Genomic DNA, 23185 nt, shown 5'->3' with positions numbered 1-23185 from the left:
GGACACAACCCCTTGGGACAAGTCATCAAGCCATCCACAGCTAACAGATGAGTGATGCAGAGTGCAGTGTACACATCACTATGTACTGTGAGCACCATTCTTGCATCATTTGGAACCCTCTATTGCTGTTGATAATATTAGAGGAATCTGACCTCAGGATGTCATGTGACCAGGTTAAAGGCAGCTCCTTAAATTTGCACATATACAAAGAATTTCAAAAAAGAAGAAACTCGAGGGGAGTCTTTCAAGGGAGGAGGGGTGCCTGAAGGAGGGGTTGAGGTCTGTCTGTCCTGGACCTGGGATTTAAAGCATACAGCCCACATGTAAAAAGGGGTTAACTTATATCTTAGCTAAGGGCCCCTCCTTTATAGGAAGTGACCCATTGGCCATGTTCCTCTGGCAGCATCCATATATGAGGTGACAGGAGCCTAGGAGGGAAGGCAGAGTTGTAGTGTACCTTGGACAGAAAGAATGTGTAAGAGGGCTAAATAAAAGTGCATTTTTCCCCCATGAGGGCTGTCCTAGTTATGAGCCTGAAGATACTAGTGCTGGCCCAAAAGGGAAAAGGACTTTAAAGCTATACCAGAGGATGTAAATTATATAGATTAAAACCTGAAGTGCCTTATTCCCATTGCCAAATGTTTGGAAATTGTACTTTTATCCATATAAAGAAATTGGACTTTGCTTCTGGCTGGAGTAACGCTATTCAAGAGGATGTCTGACACCTAAGTGGAATTGTGTAAGGTTAGCCAGTATACAGTGAGACTGCAGGCAGCTGGACAGGTACATTTCATGATATAATATGAGTGCAGGTTTAAAGGATGTTGGATGCAAGGTACACAGTGTAAACCTGGTTGGGTTGGGAATGGTGGTGACTAGGGGAAGAAGTCACCCTCCTGGCAGTGAAGAGTAGACCCCTCTACAGAACATATTCCAGGTCCTCCTATGTGACATGAGCCCGGTTATTTGACTGAACTGTTGGAGCCCTGATGTGGAGTCATGAAGAAATGCAAGGTCCTACATGGTATGTACTCTCATTAATGGGTTACATTGGACCAGTTGGATTGTGTAGTGTAGGGTTTTCAACCAATCATCCATACACAAAGTGGCAAACAGTGCCGTGATATGTTAGGTCTCAAGACAGCCCTCTATTGTGGCAGGTCCCCTAGCAGAGTGTAAAGTACTGAAGATGGCAAGGAACCTGCTAATATTCATATTATTAAAACTGAGACATTGAATCTTTCTTTGGGTTTTCTTGGTTAAAACCTCAAGACACAACTTTTGCCCTTGAGCTCTATACATGTTTCCTTTCAAACACAAAGCCTTGAATAGAACAAGCCAATGAGCATTATGTTCCAAAACACCTTATATCTTTAATCCTTTTTGATTTTTTTTAAACTTACCTATGAACCTTTTGGCCATGTTATAGCAGAATTATTTTATAAAATGTTTTCCCTAATAAAGCAAGTTTATGAAGAAATTATTAACTCACAAGTTACCAGTTTAGTGATTATAAGTTCTTAACATGGAGTTAAAGCCTAACTCTAGTAAAAATGTTTAGTTTTAGAGAGAGTGGCTTACAGTTTTATTTCTGCTGTGACACCACCCCACCACCCTTCCCTCTTGTGACTGTGATGCCCATATAACTAATAGAGGATATGTTTGTTACTTAAACAGAAGGCAGCCCAATAAACATTTCAAAGAAGACTATGAGCAGGTAGGTAGGTTTCTTTTATTGCAGAAGAGGCATCGCAATAAAGAGCCTGTCTGCTCCCAGTTTTTGAAAGCAGGACTTTCATTCTGCTTTAAAGGCTTGTGTAGGAAGGTTCTGTTTTCCTGTATTTGATGTGTTTGAAATGCAAAAGTGGGAAAAATTGTAACTATTGTAATGTACATGTGTTCAGAAAACTTTAATCTGGAAGTAGAATTTTCTTTATCATGGACTTTATGCTTGCTCATGTAAGCTATTGTTGTCTATGATATAAATCATGCAAATAGTGTTTTCAGAGTGGTGTACTGAGTATAGTCAAGTAGATTGAAGCATATTTTAATAAATATAGTATACCCATTATTGCTGAACTTTAGAAGTTGACACTTTGGCATGACAATCAAACCAAGTATCATATGAAATTTCTGGGGTCCACAATAGTACCATTAAATTCTTTGACAAATGGTTTTGATTAATTTAGAACATTTGAACAAAACTCTACTGGTTTTGGCCAAGTCCTATTATGGCACACTTGCTGATCCCTACAATCATTAGCCACACATTGATCTTTGTTATTGGTCGTCAGGGAATTCATGTTCCATAAGCCTATGGTTTGAGTGGCAGGACTTTACAACTCACCTATTAGCAATAAATCTGCTTATTAAAGGATAAAATTGTATATTATATCTCTTAGCTTGGAGACTCTCCAAACATTTGTAATCCACCCATAAATATCGTAGCATTTTTACACATCCAGCTAAAAGTTATTTATACTACACCCAGCTCTGAGCGGACTATTCTACTTACAATTACTACAGCAGCATACTTCACGTCTAGACTGAATAATTCAATGCTAAAGAGAGTTAAAGCTGATTCAGTGACAAGCATGACTTAATCCAAGCTGAAACCCCCAAAGTCCAAGGAAAACAAATACTTACATGGTTGCTTTTCTAGCAGAGATTCTTTATTTTTGTTAGTTTAGTTTTCAATGTCTGCTCTTGTTTGCATTATGTTCTTGATGGTTGATAAATGTATACGTTGGCAGACCATATTTCCCATGGTGGTGATATTGCAGGGAAGACTGATAAAAGTGATACCTTGCTTATCTAACCATGTTCCGTGTGATTATACTCTAGGCCTTTTGAAGGATTTCTAGTTCTTGATCCACTCTACGGGCAAGATGTTTTACTACATGGCCCCCAGTGGAAGTTGTGTACATAATCGTAAATTGAATCCATGTGCTGTGACTGCATATAGAGTGGAAAGCTTTCACGTCTGATGGCCATTTGAAATCAGCAAATGGGTATGATTTGTCAGTGTAAGGCCTCTTTCACACGGGCATTCCGTATGTCCGTATATCAACCCATCCATTTGCGGGTGATATACGGACATAATGCATGTCAATAAGATTGCGGATGTCGGTGGATGACCATCCACTGACATCTCATTTGCGTCCTTTCAGTTCTGTTCCGTTTTTTGGAACGGAACAGAACCCTATTTTTCTTCCGTTTAGAAAACGGAAAGGACGCAAAATCAGATGTCAGCGGTGTCATCCGCTGACATCCGCAATCTCATAGACATACATTATGTCCGTATATCATCTGCAAACAGATGGGATGATATGCGGACATACGGACAGGATGACACAAGTGTCATCCGTGTCCGTAGAAAAAAAAAAATAAAAGTGCCGGAGCGGATCGCAATATGGTCCGCTCCGTGTGAAAGAGGCCTAAGTCCAGTCAAAACTTTTTTTAGTTTTGAATAAGAGTGGGGAAGATACAGATTTTTACTGCTATCTGGGGCTTCCTTAGAGAGATTCTCTCTTACTATGAAGGTGACAAAGGTTTCAGAATACATAAGAGCGCATCTAGGTAATAGCTGCCAGGGGCAGCTGTTTTTGCCATACCATCAAAAGTCAGTATATTCTCTGTCTAGCATCCCATCATATTTTAGCTGCTCCCCACCTTTGGCTATTAGGACACTTTTAAAGCAACCGATGACAATGTAACTTTGCTGTCAGCCTCCGAAGGAACCTCATTACTGCCGCCCCCTGAGGCTCTAATCCTTTCCTACAGATTTTGTCTGCTCATATACTTTAAGGGTCCATTCGCACCACTTGTGATGCAGTAACAGACAGTTACAGTCCTGCAGCAAAATTGTGGTATAAATGAGCCCCTATTATTATCCCTTTATTCCCTGTCCTATAAACACAACAGAAAGTGAAAGGTATTCTCTGTAAAATAAAAGGAAAAGTCTCCTCTTAGACAGCTTTTAATAAAACAGATTGTCACGTAGCTGGTCAGTGAGCCGGACGTGTAGAGGAAGGCCTCTCATACAGCTCCGGCTCGAGGGCCACTGATAGTGAGATGGCAGCCACAGGAGCACAGTGATGTATGAGTGCCTGTTATCAGTCCAGTAGTCTCTGTGGCTGCAGTCAGCAGGAAGATGTAGTAGCGAGCAGGCTGGTAGAAGGCAGCTGGAAGCAAGATTTGCTGGGCTAATAGTTGTAGCAGGCTGGATGAGCAGGATGCAGGGTCAGACAAGCCAGGTTGGTAATGGTCGGGCATATAGACAGAGACGGTAGACAGCAGGATGGTAAGGTCACAAGCCAAGTCGGTACCAGGAGAACAATAAGCAGGATCAGAAAGAAAAAGCAAAATCTAGTAGAAAAGCCGGGGTCAGGGTATGAAGCAGACAATCACAGGTTAGGGATAAGCCAAATCAAGATCAGAGGTCACACGAAATCAGGAACAACACACAGAAGCAACAGTTCAAACAGCAATGAATCTATGCAGAAGGCCTGTTTAAAAAGCATGCCTGGTGCCATCATTAGTGACAGGTGCGTGCATTGACGTGCGAGTGCGCATGCGCGCACCCTAACCAACGAGGAAGAACGTCTGCCTGACCAGTTGCTGGTCTGCGCATGTGTGTATGCACGCGCTGAGAAACTCATCTACCCTATGGACCCGACGTCTCTGAAATCCCCCCCCCCCCGCCGTGGGCAACCTCCGGATGTCCAACTGGTTCTTCTTCTGGGGATGGCTGCGGAAGAAGGCATGAATCAAGTCCGTGGCGTGCATATTATGTACAGGTTCCCAGGAATTCTTCTCTGGACCATACCCTTTCCATTTAATCAGATACTGTATATGACCCCTTCTTCTCCTACAGTCTAAGATAGCCTCAATCTCAAAATCCTCATCCCCATTAACAATTACAGGTGCGGGGGGATCCCGATCTACGATCAGGGAAGGAATCTGGCACTGCAGGCTTCAGTAAAGATACATGGAACACTGGGTGGAAAGTTTAATCTTTAAAGTCTCTCACAATGCTTTCCAAAATCTGGATGCAAACTGGACACGCTGGTCTGACACAATCTTTGCAGGGACTCCATGGAGCCTGATCATTTCCTTAACAAAGACCCGAGCGGTCTCAACAGCAGATGGCGTACTTTTCAGGGTTAGGAAATGATCCATCTTTGATAGGTAATCCACTAACACAAAAATAGTGGTACAACCTTCAGATGGTGGAAGTTCGACTATAAAGTCCATGGAAATCCTCTTCCAAGGTCTGTCAGGTACGGGCAAAGGTCTGAGTAACTCCCAGGCTTTATTACGGGTACTCTTACTCCAGATGCAAGTGGTACTAGGGATGATCGAACTTTTGAAAAGAGATTTCTTTGGATTTAGTGTCTGGGGGGTCTAAAAAGTGTACCTGTGAAGTTTCAGCTCTGTAGCATGTCCAGAACCAGAATTATAGCATGCCAAATCTTCAAAAATGACTTTTTTGCTTAACCGCGCCTTTCTTTTGCTCCTCATAAAGCAGATGTGTGTGACGCCTTTTGCAGTGGACTTAACTCTTACAACAAGAACAGCCGTTAAGTTGTCACTGAGGCTTTGGCAACTCTGCGCGGTGAAATTCACCTGCAAAACGCACACTGCTATGTGACCCAAAGTTGTCACTAAATACAGCAGATGTGTGTATCGCTGAAATGTATTTTGCACAATAGCTGACTAGCAAGCATGTATACCTGCTGTAGATATATCAGCAGTGCAACGTGCTCACTAGACGGAACCCTGACACTTAAAAGTATCCCTACAAAATTGAATCTAACTATAGTGGTATATAGTACCCTAACTACACTGCATATCCCTTTCCTGACACTGTCCCTTTAATTTTTATTTATTTTTTTCTAACTCAAACAGCACAATCGCTGTATTTCTAACTACACTGACAATCTTTCTGTAAGCTGACTGCTCTTCTGCTGATATGGAGCTTTACAAGAAATCAGCTATGCAGCAAACGTTGTTTAACACAGCAGGAGAAACACAAATTCTTCCACTCTCTTCCAAAGCCTCTGTATTACAGTGCTAGAGGTTAGGCGGGGCTATGTTATATACTAGGGGGCGTATTCACTCCTGATTGGCCTCTGGTCCCCGTAGTCACTCCAATCACGTTCCTAGCAGACTCCTGCCCCCTCATTGGCTTTTACTGACGTTTCTGGGCCAATCACTGGCTTTTAAAGCCCACTTCCTGTCCCATTGCATTTCGGGCGGTTCTGGTGACCGAATTCCAAACTTTTACCGCAAAAGTTCGGAATTCGGCCGAATTTCGAACACCCAATGTTCGGGTTGAACCGATGGTCGACCCGAACAGTTCGATCATCCCTAAGTGGTACATGCATTTACATAGGCCTTGCAATCCTTCTCCAGCACAGACCACCAGAACATGCATTGCACCAGTTCAGAAGTCTTGTGAATCCCAAAATGGCCTGCCAGAAGATGATCATTATAAATTGCTAGGACAATTACCTGAACATTTTCTGGCACAAAAATCTGTTCACCTTTTCATAACAGTCAGTTTCTTGCTTGTAACATGACCCCTGGGGGACTGAGTGTTCCTGCAGAAGCCTGCTGTAGTTGTGGCAGAAGATCAGATTGTAACAGTAGAAAGTTCCCGGCTGGCAAGATAGTGTCTGCTACTGCTATGTCTTTAGGTTTATCAAACATGTGTGACAAGGCGTTGTGCTAGGTGTTCTTTGACCCAGGTCTGTAAGTGATGTGGAATGTGAATCTTGAGAAAAAGAGTGCCCAGCGAGCTTGAGGCGTTTTGCCGATCGCAGATATTCAAGGTTTTTATGGCCTGTGTAGATTAGTATTGGGTGGGCGGCTCCTTCCAGCAAATACCTTCATTCCTCCAAAGCGGCTTTAATTGCAAGGAGCTCTCGATCTCCCACATCATAATTCCTTTTCGCTGGGGTAAGTTTCCATGAAAATAATGTGACCAGGTCTTTGATGCCTTGACGTTGTGACAGGACTGCTCCCACTGCACTTTCTGATGCATCCACTTCTACAATGGATGTAAGGTAAGGTAAGGTGGAATCTGGGTGACTCAGGACAGGAGCAATGGAAAATCATTTCTCTAATGTCTCAAAAGACGCAAAAGACCAACAAAAATGAATACCCTGCTTGGTAAGACGTGTAACAGGAAAGATGATGGCTGAAAAGTTCCTGATGAACTTGCGATAGAAGTTGGCGAATCCAACAAATCCTTGGATCTCTTTCTTATCTGTGGGAACTGGCCAGTCCAGGATCGCTGAGACTTTCTGTGGGTCTATCTTGACTCCATCAGTGGAAATAAGTAAACCCAAAAACTGGCTGCTTCATTGCTCAAAGTCGCATTTTTGTCGGCTTTGGCATAAAGTCCACGCTGGCGCAGCTGATAAAGCACACTTTTATCATGACCCCAGTGCACCTCTAGTGATACAGAAAATCAGGATGTCGTCCAGATAGACAACGACAAAGATATTGAGGAAGTCTCTAAAAATGACGTTGATAAAGTGCTGGAAGGTGGCTGATGCGTTGCATAAACCAAAGGGCATGACTAAGTACTCAAAGTGCCCGAATCGATTACAGAACACAGTCTTCCATTCATCCCGTTCCCAAATACGGACCAAGTTGTAGGCCCCTCTGAAGTCCAGTTTTGTAATGACAATGGCAGATTTAAGTCTTTGAAATAGTTCAGAAACCGAGGGAAGAAGATAGCGGTTCTTCACTGTGATCTTGTTTAGGTCCCAGTAGTCTACACATGGTCTCAGAGAATGATCTTTTTTCTCTACAAAGAATATACCTGCACCAGCCGGTGATGTAGAAGGATGGATAAAACCTTTCTGTAGGTTTTCATCGATGTAGTCCTTCAAGGCCCTTAGGTCCCATTCGGACAAGGGGAAGATGCGTCCAAAAGGAATTTCTGCTCCAGGAAGAAGCCTGATGGTACAATCATAGGATCTGTGTGGGGGAAGAGTATCTGCTCTCCGTTTACTGAAGACATCTAAGTAATTATGGTAAGGCTTAGGAACCACTTGGTGCAATTCTGTGTCTGAGTCCACACACAACAAGGTAGCAGATGATGGCGCTGATGCAATTATGCAGTGTTCCTGGCAGTATGGTGACAAGAACTGGATCTGTGGGTTGTGAGCCTGTAGCCAGGGTAGGCTCAAGATGATAGGAAAAAATGGTGATGAAATTGCATCTAGACGCAGTAGTTCCTGATGGTTGGTGGAGGTGATGGTCAGAATTGGTTGTGAGTCCTGATTTAATGCAAGACCCATCAGCCAGGAAAAAGGTGAGACCTTGTCCTCTGGTTTGTAGTGGGATATGTTGCTGAGCTGCGAAGGACAGGTCGATGAAACAGCTACAAGCTCCTGAATCAATAATAGCGTTCACCGACATGGTTCTTCCTGGAAGCTGGAAGGAAACAGGCAGAGCTATGTGAGCTGAGATTTCAGACAAAGGTGACTGGTTAACTGAAGAAAGGGAAAGACACTAATGCAGCTTAGCTGGGTAGATGCGCACGTATTGTCCGCCTTCTCCGCAGTATAGGCAAAGGTTGTTTACACGTAGACGTTGATGTTCTTCTGGAGTTAATGAAGGGCAGATTTGGCCCAGTTTCATAGGTTCAGGTGTTTCTGGAGCAGATGAAGCAGTATTTCCAGAAACCGGGTTGGGAGGAACAGGAATCCTGGGCAACATCCATACCGGGCAGAACTGTTGTATGAATGTTTCAGATCTGCGTTCACGTAGGCGGCGATCAATCTGGATCGAAAGAGCGCTTGACCCTTCTAGAGAACTTGGCACGCCGACCTAGGCAAGTTCATCCTTAAGACCTTCTGAGAGACCCAAACAAAACTGATGATGCAGGGCAGCATCTTTCAAACTGGTATCTGTACTCCAGCGTCAAAAATCTGTGACGTAGTCCTCGACCGCTCTGCAGCCTTGCTGGAATGCAGTGGTGGTTCGCTGTGGGTCAGGTGTTACATGTTACACCCTAAAGTGTTACACCAGAAGTGGAATACTCACCACTCTTACTTGTCCATGAGGGTTAGTGGACAAACACTACTCCACCCCCAGCAAACTCCGCAAGGGTGCACACACCCCTAACATCGAATAGTTCACTCATTCCTCAATCTAGCTTTACATTGTCTATTATGCTTTACTTACAGAAAACATTATTTCCAAAGTCCAAGGATTGATAAAGGAAAAGGTATTTTCTTGAGGACATAAAAAATAAAGACACTGACCACCCCAAGATAGCCACTGGAGCTCAATGTAGAGGATAAGTAAGTCAGCCACTGGGTTCCCCCACAGCTGTTATGTAACCGCTCTGTTCGTTGTGCACTGAAGGACTACTGAGACACAGTCCCAACTAGCGTCCCTTGGTAGTGCACTGGGGTGCCACTTCTTGACCTCCCTTATGTAAAGCACTGTTACAACAAGCCTACCAGCAATGTATTTAAAAAGGACATTCGTTCATTTGAATACTTTGTTTTTATTACTGTAATGCTGTCAGGCTGCAAGTCTCCCTCCTTTTCTGAATTAACATATTGCAATAGGACAGTGTTAGAAAAAGCTTTTTGAAAAATGTGATTCCTTTTCAAGACATCCTAAGAGATAAGAATCAGGTCCTGATTTACTAACGCTCAATACGGTCTGCGGTTACGTAAGGGTTTTCTCCTCCAGATGACTTAAAGCATCCATGTAACTCATTATAAACTCTATAAAGTGCCATAGAGGGGCCCTTGCATCCATATGTGTTGATTCTCCTAAACTGGTTACAGATGAAGTTTCTTTTCTCCATATTCTTTTTTACCATATTAGTTTAGTTTTGTTGATTTGCTTCATGTCTGTTTCTGTTGTCTACATCATGTGTGGCAAACAGGCAATGGTTCCTCACAGAGAAAATTGGGCAGGTTCTCACGGCATGCCTGATAGCAGGTGTTCCCAATTTTGCACTGTGATTAAAATGTTTGGAAACAGCTCGCAGCCTGTGTATGAATATAATTAGTATCACAACTTGGAGTTTCTTTTGAGTACAGTCTGGTTACAGAACATAATTGCAGGTAGATCTCCTTCTCACTGTGGTAAATGTAATTGTAAGTCATGCCAAGTCAGTGGACTTGTGCTGCCTGAGTTACTTAACCACTTGCTTACTGGGCACTTATACCCCCTTTCTGCCCAGGCCAATTTTCAGCTTTCAGTGCTGCTGCACTTTGAATGACAATTGCGTGGTCATGCAACTCTGTACCCAAACACATTTTTTATCGTTATTTTCACACAAATAGAGCTTTGTTTTGGTGGTATTTAATGACCACTGGGTCTTTCATTTTTGCTAAAGAAACAAAAAAAGACCAAAAATTTTGAAAAAAAACAAAACATTTTTCATAGTTTGTTATAAAATTTGGCAAACAGGTAATTGACTGATGTGCACTAATGAGGCTGCACTGATGGGCACTAATAGGCTGCACTGATGGGCACTGATGAAGTGGCACTGATGGGCACTGATAGGTGGCACTGATGAGGCTGCACTGAGCAGCACTAATGAGGCGGCATTGCTCGGCACTGATGTAGAGGCACTGATGAGGCTGCACTAATGGGTGGCACTAATAGGCACTGATAGGTGGCACTGAAGCGCACTGAGAGATGGCACTGATAGATGGCACTGAAAGGTGACTCTGACAGGCAGCAATGATAGGCAGCACTGACAGAGATGTATAGTAACTAAGTACAACTACTTCACTACTGTACTTAAGTACCGAAAGGCGATATCTGTACTTTCCTAGAGTATAATTTTTTTCTCCCGCTTCCACTTTTACTTCACTACATTTTTTCGATGATTTCAATACTTCTACTCCATTATTTTTTTTTTGTACTGCATAGTTACTCGTTACTATTATAAAAATTACCACTGCCAGAACAGTAGATGGCAGGTTTCATGAAGCTCAAAACATGTGTATTATCAGCGCATACGAAAATAAATGCTACTGTATGTATAAATAAAAGCTGCATTTGAAATAATAAAAAACAATATGATGTTCAAACTTTTGACTTCTTTTTTTAATAACTACATAACACAGTACTGGTACTTTTACTTTCAGTACTTGAGTAGCAAAATTTAAAAAAAAACTACTTGCAATACTTAAGTACAAAAAATGTTGAATACTTTAGTACTTCTACTCAAGTCACTTTTTGATCGAGCACTTCCACTTCTACTCAAGTCACTTTTTGATCGAGCACTTGTACTTTTACTCAAGTATGGGTTTCGAGTACTTTATACAACTCTGAGCACTGATGGGCACTGATAGGTGGCACTGATTGGCACTGGTAGGTGGCACTGATAGGCAGCTGATAGGTGACTGATAGGCACTGACTGTTGACACTGATGATGAGGCACTGATGGTCACTGATTGGCAGCACTGATGGGCACTGATAGGTGGCACTGGTGGGCACTGATTGGCTGTACGGGCAGACACTGTTTAGCAGCACTGGTGGCCACTGATAGGTGCCACTGGTTGGCACTGATTAGCAGCAGTAACATATACAATACTGTATGAGTCTTATATGTTAACTTTTGCAAAATGCTACTGTACTAATGACCTACAACTACAATTTACAGTATACAGAGTCCAGCTGCAGAGCAGAAAACAAATGCAACATGGCATAGATCAGTATACTTACTGCAAAGTCCCTCCAACATGTTCCAATCTATAAGATACAAAATCTAAAATATTTCTTTGCCTTTCTCAAAAAAATCACATGGACTTGGTTAATACTGTAACACTCGTGAAGGATCTTCCCAAATATCTGGTGGTTTTATTCATAAAGATTTAGACAAATACAAGAATATTGTGTGAATTATCTTTTGGATTTTAGAGTTTGAAATCATGGCCTTATTTGTTACCTAGCCTCCCTCAAACCACCACTACTGTATTGCCCACCTGAATCAAAGTGACTTATTGCTTCATGTCACATGACCTTTCTATGGTTTTTCTGCTCTCAGTCTTATCCACTACAATGACAGCATGGATCTGGGAAGACAGAATGTGCAGTTCTTACTGTACAGCAATGACATCTTAAAAACTGGCTTTTCTGTCTGCAGAGCAAAGTGTACATTACAGTCTACGACCAGCTGCTGAAAAAAATATCATTAGGTTGCTTTGCGCTCACTTCAGATATAAGAAGTTAATGTTGTATTTTCGTATTCTGTCATGTTTTACTCCAAAGTCTCTTTGTGGTACTTGACTTCAGGATCTTTGGAGTATGTGGATTCTTGTCAAACAGTGCAAAATATGACACTGAGACTGTGGTCTGAAGATAAAACCATTACTAATAAATCAGCCTATCAAAAAGACAGAACAAAACACAGCTAGACATATACAGGTCAGATTTCAGCAAGAATCGGCTGAAATTCGAGTAATAGGTGGCCTTGTTGGCACCAACCAGATCAACAAAACCCAGTTAAAAGTGGACAGAAGTGGATGGAAAATTCTTGGCTGAAGAGCCGCAGGGCTGTACGAGAGAAATTGTACACTTAGATGTGAACTAAAATCTCACCTGGTATTAATTAGGGGGGGGGGGGGGGCATGCTGTATTTTTTTTTTTTTTTAACTATCCTGGCTCAATTGCAAACATGGCTGGGGATTCCCAGCCACATAATTGAATGTGGATGGTGACGTCACTGGTTACATAGATACATAGTTAGTCAGGTTGAAAAAAGACACAACTCCATCTGGCTCAACCAATAAAAAACAAAAAACAGTAAAGAAACACAACCATACAATCCCATATAAACAATCCTATACCCGCAGTTGATCCAGAGGAAGGCGGAAAACCCCAGCAAAGCATGATCATGAAAAGCATGACATTTTTTTTTCCTGATCCCCCAAGAGGCAATTGGATATTCCCTGGATCAAATTTACCTATAAATATTAGTACCCATTTATATTTTTTACACCTAGGAAGGAATCCAGACTTTTCTTTTAATGAAATCTAGTGAGCTAGCCAGAACCACCTCTGGAGGGAGTCTATTCCACATTTTCACGGCTCTTACGGTGAAGAAACCTTTCTGTTTTTGGAGACGAAATCTCTTTTCCTCTAGACGTAAAGAGTGCCCCCCTGTCCTCTGTGATGACCTGAAATTGAATAACTCAACACCAAGTTATCTATATGGACCCCTTATGTATTTATACATGTTGATCATATCCCCTCTTAATCTCCCTCTTCTTAATAGAATAAATTCAGTTCCTCTAATCTTTCCTCATAGCTGAGCTCCTCAATGCCTCTTATCAGTTTTGTAGCCCTTCTCTGCACTTTCTCCAGTTCCCCAATATCCTTTTTTAGAACTGGTGCCCAAAACTGAACTGCATATTCCAGATGAGGTCTTACTAATGGTTTGTACAGGGGCAAAATTATATCTCTCTCTCTGGAGTCCCTGCCTCTGTTAATACAAGAAAGGACTTTGCCTGCTTTGGAAACCGCAGCTTATGATCTACCAGAACACCCACATCCTTCTCCGCTATGAATTCCCCCAATTCTACTCCCCCTAGTGCGTACAATGCATGCATATTCTTAGCCCCCAAGTTCATAACTTTAAATCTATCAACATTAAAACTCATTTGCCACATAGTTGCCCAATGAAACAGTGCATCGGCTGGATCACACGGCGGGAGGAAAGCGGGAGGATGGCTGGAGGATGGCAGGGGATCGCAGTGGAAGGTAAGTTTGATTGTGGGGTAATGCCTAGTGTGACTCGGGGTTACCGCTTTGGACACTTTATATTAACCCTTAGCCACACTCGGGAATACCGCTAGGGAGGTTAATAAGATCTGGAGCAACTGCATTTGCAAAGTGAACTGTCTATTTGCCTTTAGTAAATCAACCCAATTGTCTCTAGCCAAGTGGCACAAGGGACTAAGCAAGGATATATCAAAGCATACCTGTAATCTTTAGGAGTATGAGCCATGAACTTTTGCACAGCAGGTTAATAGCTGGTAGCAGAATCCCAGATGCAGGGGTTGGTCAGAGCTGGCAGCAGACAATAAGCATAATCAGGGCTGCTGTTAGAAATTGCGGGGCCCTGTACAGACTACCTGGCAGCCCCCCCCCAAGAAAATATTAAAGATATATTTAGCTAAAATTACAACAAAATCACTATTAGCAGACACAAATATAACATAACTCACATAATTCCTGCTAAATCTAAAAAAAAAACTATATTAATAAATAAAAATGAAGATGAGATGGAAAAAAATATACAGGCTGGGCAGTTGGAGCCCCTAGATCAGAGAGACAGAGGGAGAGAAACAAAGTTACAAATAAACTCCTGAGCAGAGATAACATTAGAGCCAGTGCTGGGAGGGGTGGCCACTCAGGAAGGGGGATTAGTGAGGGACAACTGTCTTTCTCAGCAGATAAAAGCTGATAGCAGGGAGAGGAACAGAGATCAGATTCAGGTGCTGGAGGAAGATTTCTGTATTTGTTGTCCATCACTAATCCCCCTCTCTGTGTGGACCCCCCTGTGTGCTCGGGCCACCTACAAGAGGGCTTGTGGTCCCCCCATATCAGCGGCCCTGAGCATAATCCTGCGACATACCGCAGATGAAGAGAGACAGAGGTCAGGGAAAGTGTCGGATGATAAACCTAATCCAGGGACAGAAAGAGATTAGGGCAATTTGCAGATGATAAGTGTGATCCAGTGACAGGCAGAGGTCAGGGCAGGCAGCAGATGATAAGCGTAATCCAGAGACAGTCAGAGGTTATGTCAGGAGCAGGCAACGAGACAGAGGTCAGGGTGGGTGTCAGCCGATAAGCATAATCCAGGGGAGACAGATGTCAAGGCAGGTGTCAGACAATTAGCAAAATCCAGGAACATACAGAGGTCAGAGCAAGTGGCAGATAAAAAGTGTAATTTGCGGACAGGCAGAGGTCAGGGCAGGCATCAGAAAATAAGCATAATTCTGGGACAGGTTAGACTAGGTCCAAACCAATTATCAGACTAACATAATCCCATGCCAGTGTAGACAGACCTACTGTATCATAAACCCTGACCATGGGCTTGTGGAGTTTAAATTAAGTCCCTTAGTGCCCCCATCAAATCATATCAGAGGAGAGTAGGCAGTCTGAGTCAAGCCACTGCTTAGCCATGAGGAGGCAGGCAAAGTGAAGTACCACTGCCAGCCAATGGAAGCAGGGGAGGTGTCTCTGCTAGAGCAAGGCTTGTTGTCTGGTTAAGGATACACTGGACGGAGCTTAGTGGCCAAGCGGAGGCCTGCAGAGAGGCAGGGACAGGCAGCAAAGGAGCATGTAAGACATCCCTAACACATAGTTGTCACTGCTGCAAGATTTCCCTTCTATCCCTCTTCCAGTGACAAATCAAAATTTGGGATTTTCTTTAATCTTTATTCCAGATGGCAATAGCCACAATGACACATATTTGTTAACATTTTCACCAAAAAATTACACAACGTACTCCCAAGATTAACACATTTTCAATTACACAACGTACTCCCAAGATTAACACATTTTCAATTCGAAAAATGTGTGAAACTTGGGTAAAAACATTTATAAATATAGAGGGTGAACCTAGCCAGACAGGCGTAATAACCGGACATTGTTCCCCACTCTATCCAAACCAAAACTGAAAAAACAAGTTGTAATTTTAGATACACTTTAACATAAAACATTTCTATACATTGCTTAGATGTTTATAGAGCATTCAGACTGAAAACAGCCAAAAGCAAAACTTGGTCACAATTTGAACACATTAAAAATAGTTTTAAAAAGCAGCTTGTATTTCCACTATCCCAACTTTTCCACATGCCCTGCCACCCACTCCATTAGACACTACATCTCGTCAGGAAATCGGAAACAAATTTCTATAGCATTTTGTGAGGTCTATTATACTGTAGGTCAGTGGAACAAATTCCATGTTCCTTCCATTGAGAGGGATCGGTAATAGCCTGCAGATGGTGAATTTATTAAGAATCTACACAGAGTGCTTCATATGGGTCAGACCAGAGGAATGTTAATTCGTCCTTATTGATATTATAGGGCAAATGAATGACAGGTGGATAAATATATTAACCAGTCATCATTCTGTACAAGTACAATGTGAATTTCTAATCTTTTAAGAACGTTTTTCCCCTTAAAGAAGAACTCCAGCCAAAAATAGCAAGATAAAAATGATTAGTGCATTAAAAGATAAAACAAGGAAACAGCTTTTTCTGTAATATTCACCTTTATGCTAGAGATTTCCCCTTCAGTCCTTTTTCTCTGCCAGTACTCAATATCGTTGCAACCTACTTTCCCTGAGACCCAATTTTTCTGCACACACCCTGTACACATAGAGTGGCACATGTGACATTAGCTGTACAGATTGGAAGGGTCCTGGACAACCACAAGTTAAAATGCATCTAAAACATACTGTACCTCCAATCCATACCAATTTCCGAAGTACTGTTCTGGGATCTGAACCTAATCCTGGGGTCTCACTCATCCACCCCATGTCCCCGGGGGAGGGGGCTAAAATGTTTATGTAGTCCCTAAGGGAAGCAATAGGAGTGGAAGGCATTATCATGCATTGTGTTGCAAAGGAAAATATGAAAAAAGTGAGTAGTAATTATTTTTAGTAACAATCACTAGCCTAATACTTGTTTGTGTAATATGATTTTGTGCACTCATTACTGATGTATAGTTTGGTTGTGCCTTGACTTTTCCCCTCTTAGTGAATTTAAATTCTGTATTGGGTGTGCTCTTGGTTTATTGTGTGTGGCTTCTTAGTGTACGATGCTAGGTAAATTTAGTTTTTGGCTCCTTTTATATTCAGGGGAGCAGTGTTTGTTTGTTTGTTTGTTTTGGTCTGTTCAGGGTCTCACAGGCTGGAAGTTTGTTTGCTTCCCCCTGCCTTTGGAAGAAACTTCTAGAGCTTAGGCTGGTAGATCAAAATAACTATCATTTATCATGCTCCAGCCAATCCCTGGAGAGGAGTGCCCAGAAGAAGGGTGAAAAATGTTCAAAGGAGGCAAAAGAGAGCAGGGCTTCTCCCCAGGAGGGTTCCAGAGCCTTAGGGTCTGTTGTCCTCAAGCAATCCATGGACTGTACAGCTGTTCCTGAAGGCCTCAGTGTTGTCAGGGCTGAGGGCCTAGATTGCTTTGCTTAGAAGCTGATTGCAGGACCGAGGCCTGTCCAAATGGAACAGTGACTCGTGCTGGACGTGGACCAGGAGCAATCATTTAGTGATGCCTGCCTTAGACAGTGTCACTGAAGCCAGCGTGAATGGACTGGTGCTTGCGGTGGAGGGCAGCCTCAGGACTTTTAGGGAAAAAACAGTCATTACCAGCAGCCCCTTCGGGGTAACCCCATATGTGCAAATATACAGCGTATAATTGCACATTACGGCATAATTACCTGTAAGGGCTCCTCACCTCTGGCTCTAAAAAGTCAGAGCTCTTTTCATTGCTCCATCCAACACTGCCACCATCTCTCTACTACTTATTCTGGGTCCCAGGGTGCTCTTCTTCAATTATTGAACAACCACTGATAATATAACTTCCCAATGACAATGGTTTTTTGTTTCCCATCTGAACAGGTAGCCGGGTGCTTTTCCTGGCCAATAGGAGCAAGGAACTATGCAATGAAATAATGGATTAGCATTTACATGTTCACATGGCTATCTTATTTACTTTCAGTGATTTTTCCTTTACTTTACTTTGACCTGGTGATCCTGACAGTTTTAAACTACATAAGCACTTCCTGTGTTAGGATGACAATTGCTGAAGCGGCTTCCAAATCAGGAACAGCATTGTCCCTCTTGAAATGTGCTCTTCCACTGTGCACTACAAGCTGGCATGGCATGGAGTCATACCTCCCAACTTTTTGAGATGGGAACGAGGGACACCTACAGGTGCATCTCATAAAATTAGAATATCATGAAAAAGTTCATTTATTTCAGAATTTAAATTTAAAAAGTGTCTCTCATCTTCCTTTTGACAATACCCCACAGATTCACTATGGGGTATATGTCAGGCGAGTTTGCTGGCCAATCAAGCACAGTGATACCATGATCACTAAACCTGATATTGGTACTAAAGAATCTGTGGGGTATTATCAAGAGGAGGTTGAGACACCAGACCTAACAATGCAGATGAGCTGAAAGCCACTATCAAAGCAACCCATGCTTATAGGAGAATTATGCAAAAAAATGATCAGTTAAACTCACAAGTGTTTTTTTTTACTACTACTTTTCCTTTATACTGACTTTTGAAATTTACACATAAAGCAATTTAAAAATTGGATGAAAGGTTCAGCACTGGGAAACACTTATTGAAAGATAAAAAATGTATTTTATATAAATCGGTCTAGATCAGACCAACATGAGGGACAAATGAGGGGGGGGGAGAGGGACAAAGGAACTTTGTTCCAAATCAGGGACAGTCCCTTGAAATCAGGGACAGTTGTGAGCTATGTGGAGTGAGGCATGTCTAGGGAAAGATTTTTACTTTCTGTACTCAACCCTCAGTGATTTCATCACACTAAATAATAGGGTTTACTGCTGTTAATATTGATAGCAGTGAACAGAGACAACCTATGCCAGCTGCTTACATCAATGTCTAGTACTGTCGACAAGCAGCTCATCTGCTTGTGCACAAGGGAGCACAGCACCATGCATGACGCTCCTAATTGTACCCTAAAAAAACATTTTTCTTTCACATTATATTTATAAAAGAAACATTAAATGCTTATAATTGTGTCATTTCCTTGGCCTGCAAGAATTTTGGAAGAAGGGTTTAGGTATCCTTTAAGTTGGGTTTGCTATCAATCAGGGTACTATCTGTATGAAGTTTTCATACTCTTGAATTTCCCCAAAAACCCTAATATGCATGAATAAGCTTCACCAAATTAGTTGGGCATACAGCATGTGTATGACTGTAAGTGTCGTAGCGAGAACACATGCAAGATGATTAATTGGCTGAAGCAATGAAAGATTTGCCCAGTCAGGGCACAGATCACTGTCAGAGCTTGGAGAATTGGAATGGAGAAAGTAATTATGACTCTATCCAATTATGGCTCATTGCTCTTAGTCCCACCCCACACTATAAAAATATTCTTTCAATAGCGGCCATTTGTAGTGTGATAGCCACATGGAGAGAAATAGAACAGGGCTCTGTTCAGTGCTACTAGAGAGTTAGTGTGCTATATTGTGCTATTCTGATTCTATTGTCAGTGTAGAATATCAGTTTAGTGTTATTCTAGTGACAGTTCAGTCAGTATGAGTGTAGTAAAAGTTAATTTTTTGTGTGAATCTTATGATAGATCAGTGAGTTTAGTGACTTGACCATTCATTTTTACTTTTTAGTGTCAGTTTGTTTTGTCAGGACAGGTTTACTGCATTATAGTTCACTGCGTCATTGCTCGTTGAACACAGCATATTTATGTGCGTTACGTGCCGTTTAACGCAGTATATTTCAGTGCATTACTGCACGTTTGATGCAGTATATTTCTGGGCGTTATTGCACATTGCAATTTTTGACAGGAAGGCCAATTCTTGCTTTCATCAAGAGTACCTGTATAGGGTTACGTTGTGAAGGCACCACAGTCACCCAAAGACCAATTTTTCCGCACCTGTTTGACAAGTGCATATTATTTAATTTTTGACAGCAAGGCAATTCTTGCTTTCACCAAAAGTACCTCTATAGAGTTACAGTGTTAAAGAACCTTCGACACTCAAAAAACAATTATTCTGCACCTGTTACTTCTATTCTATCCAAAGTCTGCTGAAGAGACACCAGAATTTATCCAAAAAATCTCTAATCTTGTTCCCAGTGCACTACATTGTGGCCTCATCATACAGACTGGCTTCCCAAGCTGTTGTGTACAAAATAAAGTGAGCTTGCAGGGAAAATTTCCTTTTTTTGGCTTTATAAATGCAATTATTTCTGCAGCAGCTTCTATACGCAGCACAGATGTGCCACTTTACAGGCAGGCTAAGAGGACCCCCCTCAGGCACTATATTGAAAGGAATTTTTCATTTTTAATATTTCTCATTTTGATGCTTTCACTTTAAGGATCAGTAAAATCACTGCTCATTTCAAATTGATGTTTTTACAAACTTTATTTCTTGACACATGTCCCCCAGGGTAGTACCCGGACCCCCATAACCATTGTATGACCAATTACTTGCATATACCTAAGCCTTCAAAATGGGCACTTTTGAGTTTTCCAGTTCAGGTCCCATATACTTCAATGGGGTTCCGAACTTTTGTGATGTTCGAAAGTGCTGGTGAGAACCGAACAGGGGGTCGTTCGGGCCATCCCTACTGCCCAGCAACCACCGTATACCTCCAAAATTTCTGCGTTGACAGAGGTGTAAGGGTAATCCCAAAACTCACGGGTTTCAATAACATTTTGACTGTTGAAGCCAGATTGAAAATTATATTTATTTAGACAAACATGTAGATAGGAAGCCATGTTTGGAGAGCAAGTCAATCACATACATTCTGTTGGCTTAATGAACATTGCTCTCTAACTGGCTAGGGTTTGTAATACATTTTTATACACTACAGTGGGTGGCACCTAGCTATCTAATTTCTTTTGAAGTCACATCTCATTCTTTGATAACATTCTTTGAAATGCGAAATGGACATTTAACATAGAAATGTCACTTCCAAAGCTTGTTGGCTAAACAGGTCTTCAAATGTTGAGATAGCAATCATTAACAGCTGGAGCTGTAAATTGCTTTGAATACAACAGCTGTTACAGAAAAGGACTTCTCATACAATATATATCCAATATATCTGCTTAATCATAAATCCATAAGTAAATATTTGATAAACAAAATGGCTGCTTCCCTTTTCCTCATCAGAGGGATACCTTAATATAGGTGTGTATGCAAAGGACACACTCCTGGAATGCAGCAAGTTACATGAACTATGCAGAATTGACACACAAAAAATGATTGGTTAAACCCACAAATGTTTTTTTTTTCACCACTACCTTTTTTTTTATACTGGCCTTTTTAACCACTTTACGACCAGTCACTGTGCCTCTACTGCGGCACAGTGGCTCATTCCCATCCATTGACGTAGACCTACGTCGCTGGACTCCTCCCCTTGTGGGCGGCGCCCGCGCGCCGCCGGAAGCTCGCTTCCGCTGTTTTCAGTCACAGCGGGAGTCGGGCCAGGGGAGGAGTGGCGGTGATCACCACCGCTCTTCCCCGATCGTCAGGGAATCGAGTTTGGAAATCCGCCCGCTTGTGTAAACAAAGCGGGCGGAGCTCCTAAGTGACAGACAGTGACAGATTGCAGAGTTCAGCATAGCTGAACATGCGATCTGTCCCTGTGTCACTCAGTCACCTCCCCCCACACATGTTAGTAAGCACCAGGCATACATTAACCCCTCCCTCTCCAATAAAATTAACCCCTTCCCTGCCAGTGTCATTTTTACAGTAACAGTGCATATTTATAGCACTGATTACTGTAGTAATGTCACTGGTAACCCCAAAAGTGTCAAAAATGTCAGTCAAGGGTCCGATCTGTCCGCCGCAATGTCGCAGTCCCGCAAAAAACCAATCAAAATACGCTTATTGCGATTTTTTTTACCAAACATAGGTAGCAGAAAACAAATTGGCCAAACATTTTTAAAAAATTTGATTTTTACATTTTTTGGGGGGAATTTCATATAAAAAAATGTGAAAAATATTGTTATTTTTTTAAAATGTACGCTCTTTTTTGTTTGTAGCGCAAAAAGTAAAAATCGCACAGGTGATCAAATGCCACCAAAAGAAAGCTCTGTTTGTGGGAAAAAAAGGACGTAAATTTAATTTGGGTACGGCTTTGCACGACCGCGCAATTGTCAGTTAAAGTTGCACAGTGCCGAATCGCAAAAAGTGGCCTGAACGTAAGACAGCAAAATCCTCCGGTGGTAAAGTGGTTAAACAAACAAATTCAATATTTTAGTAGTCTGATATATGGTTTATTACAGTATAATACTTCTAGTAACTAAATAGTACAGAGGTCTATACATAAGATCCAAAAGAGGAAATGAGGGGTAAAGAAGGACAGTGGAAGTTGGTTCCAAAATGGAGGGTCCCCCCAAATAAGTCACAGTCAGGAGTTATGCCACAGAGAGAAGCCATCTCTGAAAGGGACCTTACAGTGGAGGACTAATAATAACACCGTGAGGTATGGAGACACACAGAGTAGTGAAACTATACCAAACCAACCAGTGGGCCAAAAAATAGGTCCCTTTAATCTCACTGCAAAAGTTTAATGGAACCACGGACTCCTGTGAGTGGATATAATGTATATCACAGGTGTCAAACACAAGGCCCGCGGGCCGAATCCGGCCCTCCAGGCCATTTTATGTGGCCCTCGCACCTCTCCTGTAGCTGCAGGAGAGCTCCAGTCCTCCTCCAGACCTTATATTTTCTGCTTTCCAGCAATGCCTCCAGCTTCTTGCCAGCAGCACCACAAGGTAAGGGAGGTCACTGTGATTTAAGGGAGGGTGGGGGACTCCACTTATGATGGTGGGGGTGCTCTTGACGTCTTATGTAAGGGTAGGGGATGCCCTTGACATCTAGTCTTACAGATACAACAGGCCCTTTTGAGGGCAATCATAATGCTGGTGTGGCCCGCGATTAAATCGAGTTTGACACCACTGCTGTATATGCTCAGTAAATCACTGTGGAATTTGATAGTGCTATTTACATTTTTTGAGAAATAAGTAATAACAAGAAACACAAAAGAGTAAAAAAAGAAAAAAGAGGTTCCCTTTAAGAGCTATTTATATCTGCTTTAGTGGGGTGTATTAGGCCAGTCTGTAGTCATGAATGTCCTTATCTGTTATTCTGCAGGCAGGACACATTCATAGCAAACAAAACTCTCAGCAGAGCGAGGGCACAAGGTTCTGTACCTTCCAGTGAAACACCTGCTATATACAGATTACATTTCCACACTGTAACTCACAAAGGGGCCCCTTCTCCTTCTTTTGTCCGCCCGGCTCTTTGTGGCCTCTGCGACGGAGTTAAAGCTAATGACTCCAGGTATAAAGATTTCAAAGGGAAGTCGGAAACCAAAGAAAGCAGTTGAGAATAGAGAATAGAAACTCAAGTATATTGTTATAAATCTGCACCGTGAATACAAGCAAGCAA

At 42.1% G+C, this 23185-nt stretch overlaps 1 protein-coding gene across 1 annotated transcript in view; it reads left to right on the top strand.

Annotated features, from left to right (window-relative positions):
* FGF10 (fibroblast growth factor 10) overlaps positions 1 to 23185 on the top strand; it is a 551592-nt gene that overhangs the window by 377089 nt on the left and 151318 nt on the right. The window lies entirely within an intron of this gene.

Source organism: Pelophylax lessonae (assembly GCF_965119305.1).
Source record: "Pelophylax lessonae genome assembly, chromosome: 1".
In the NCBI taxonomy this organism is placed as follows: Eukaryota; Metazoa; Chordata; class Amphibia; order Anura; family Ranidae; genus Pelophylax; species Pelophylax lessonae.
Note: the sequence above shows the minus strand (reverse complement) of the source record. Positions and strands in the feature narration are given on the sequence as shown.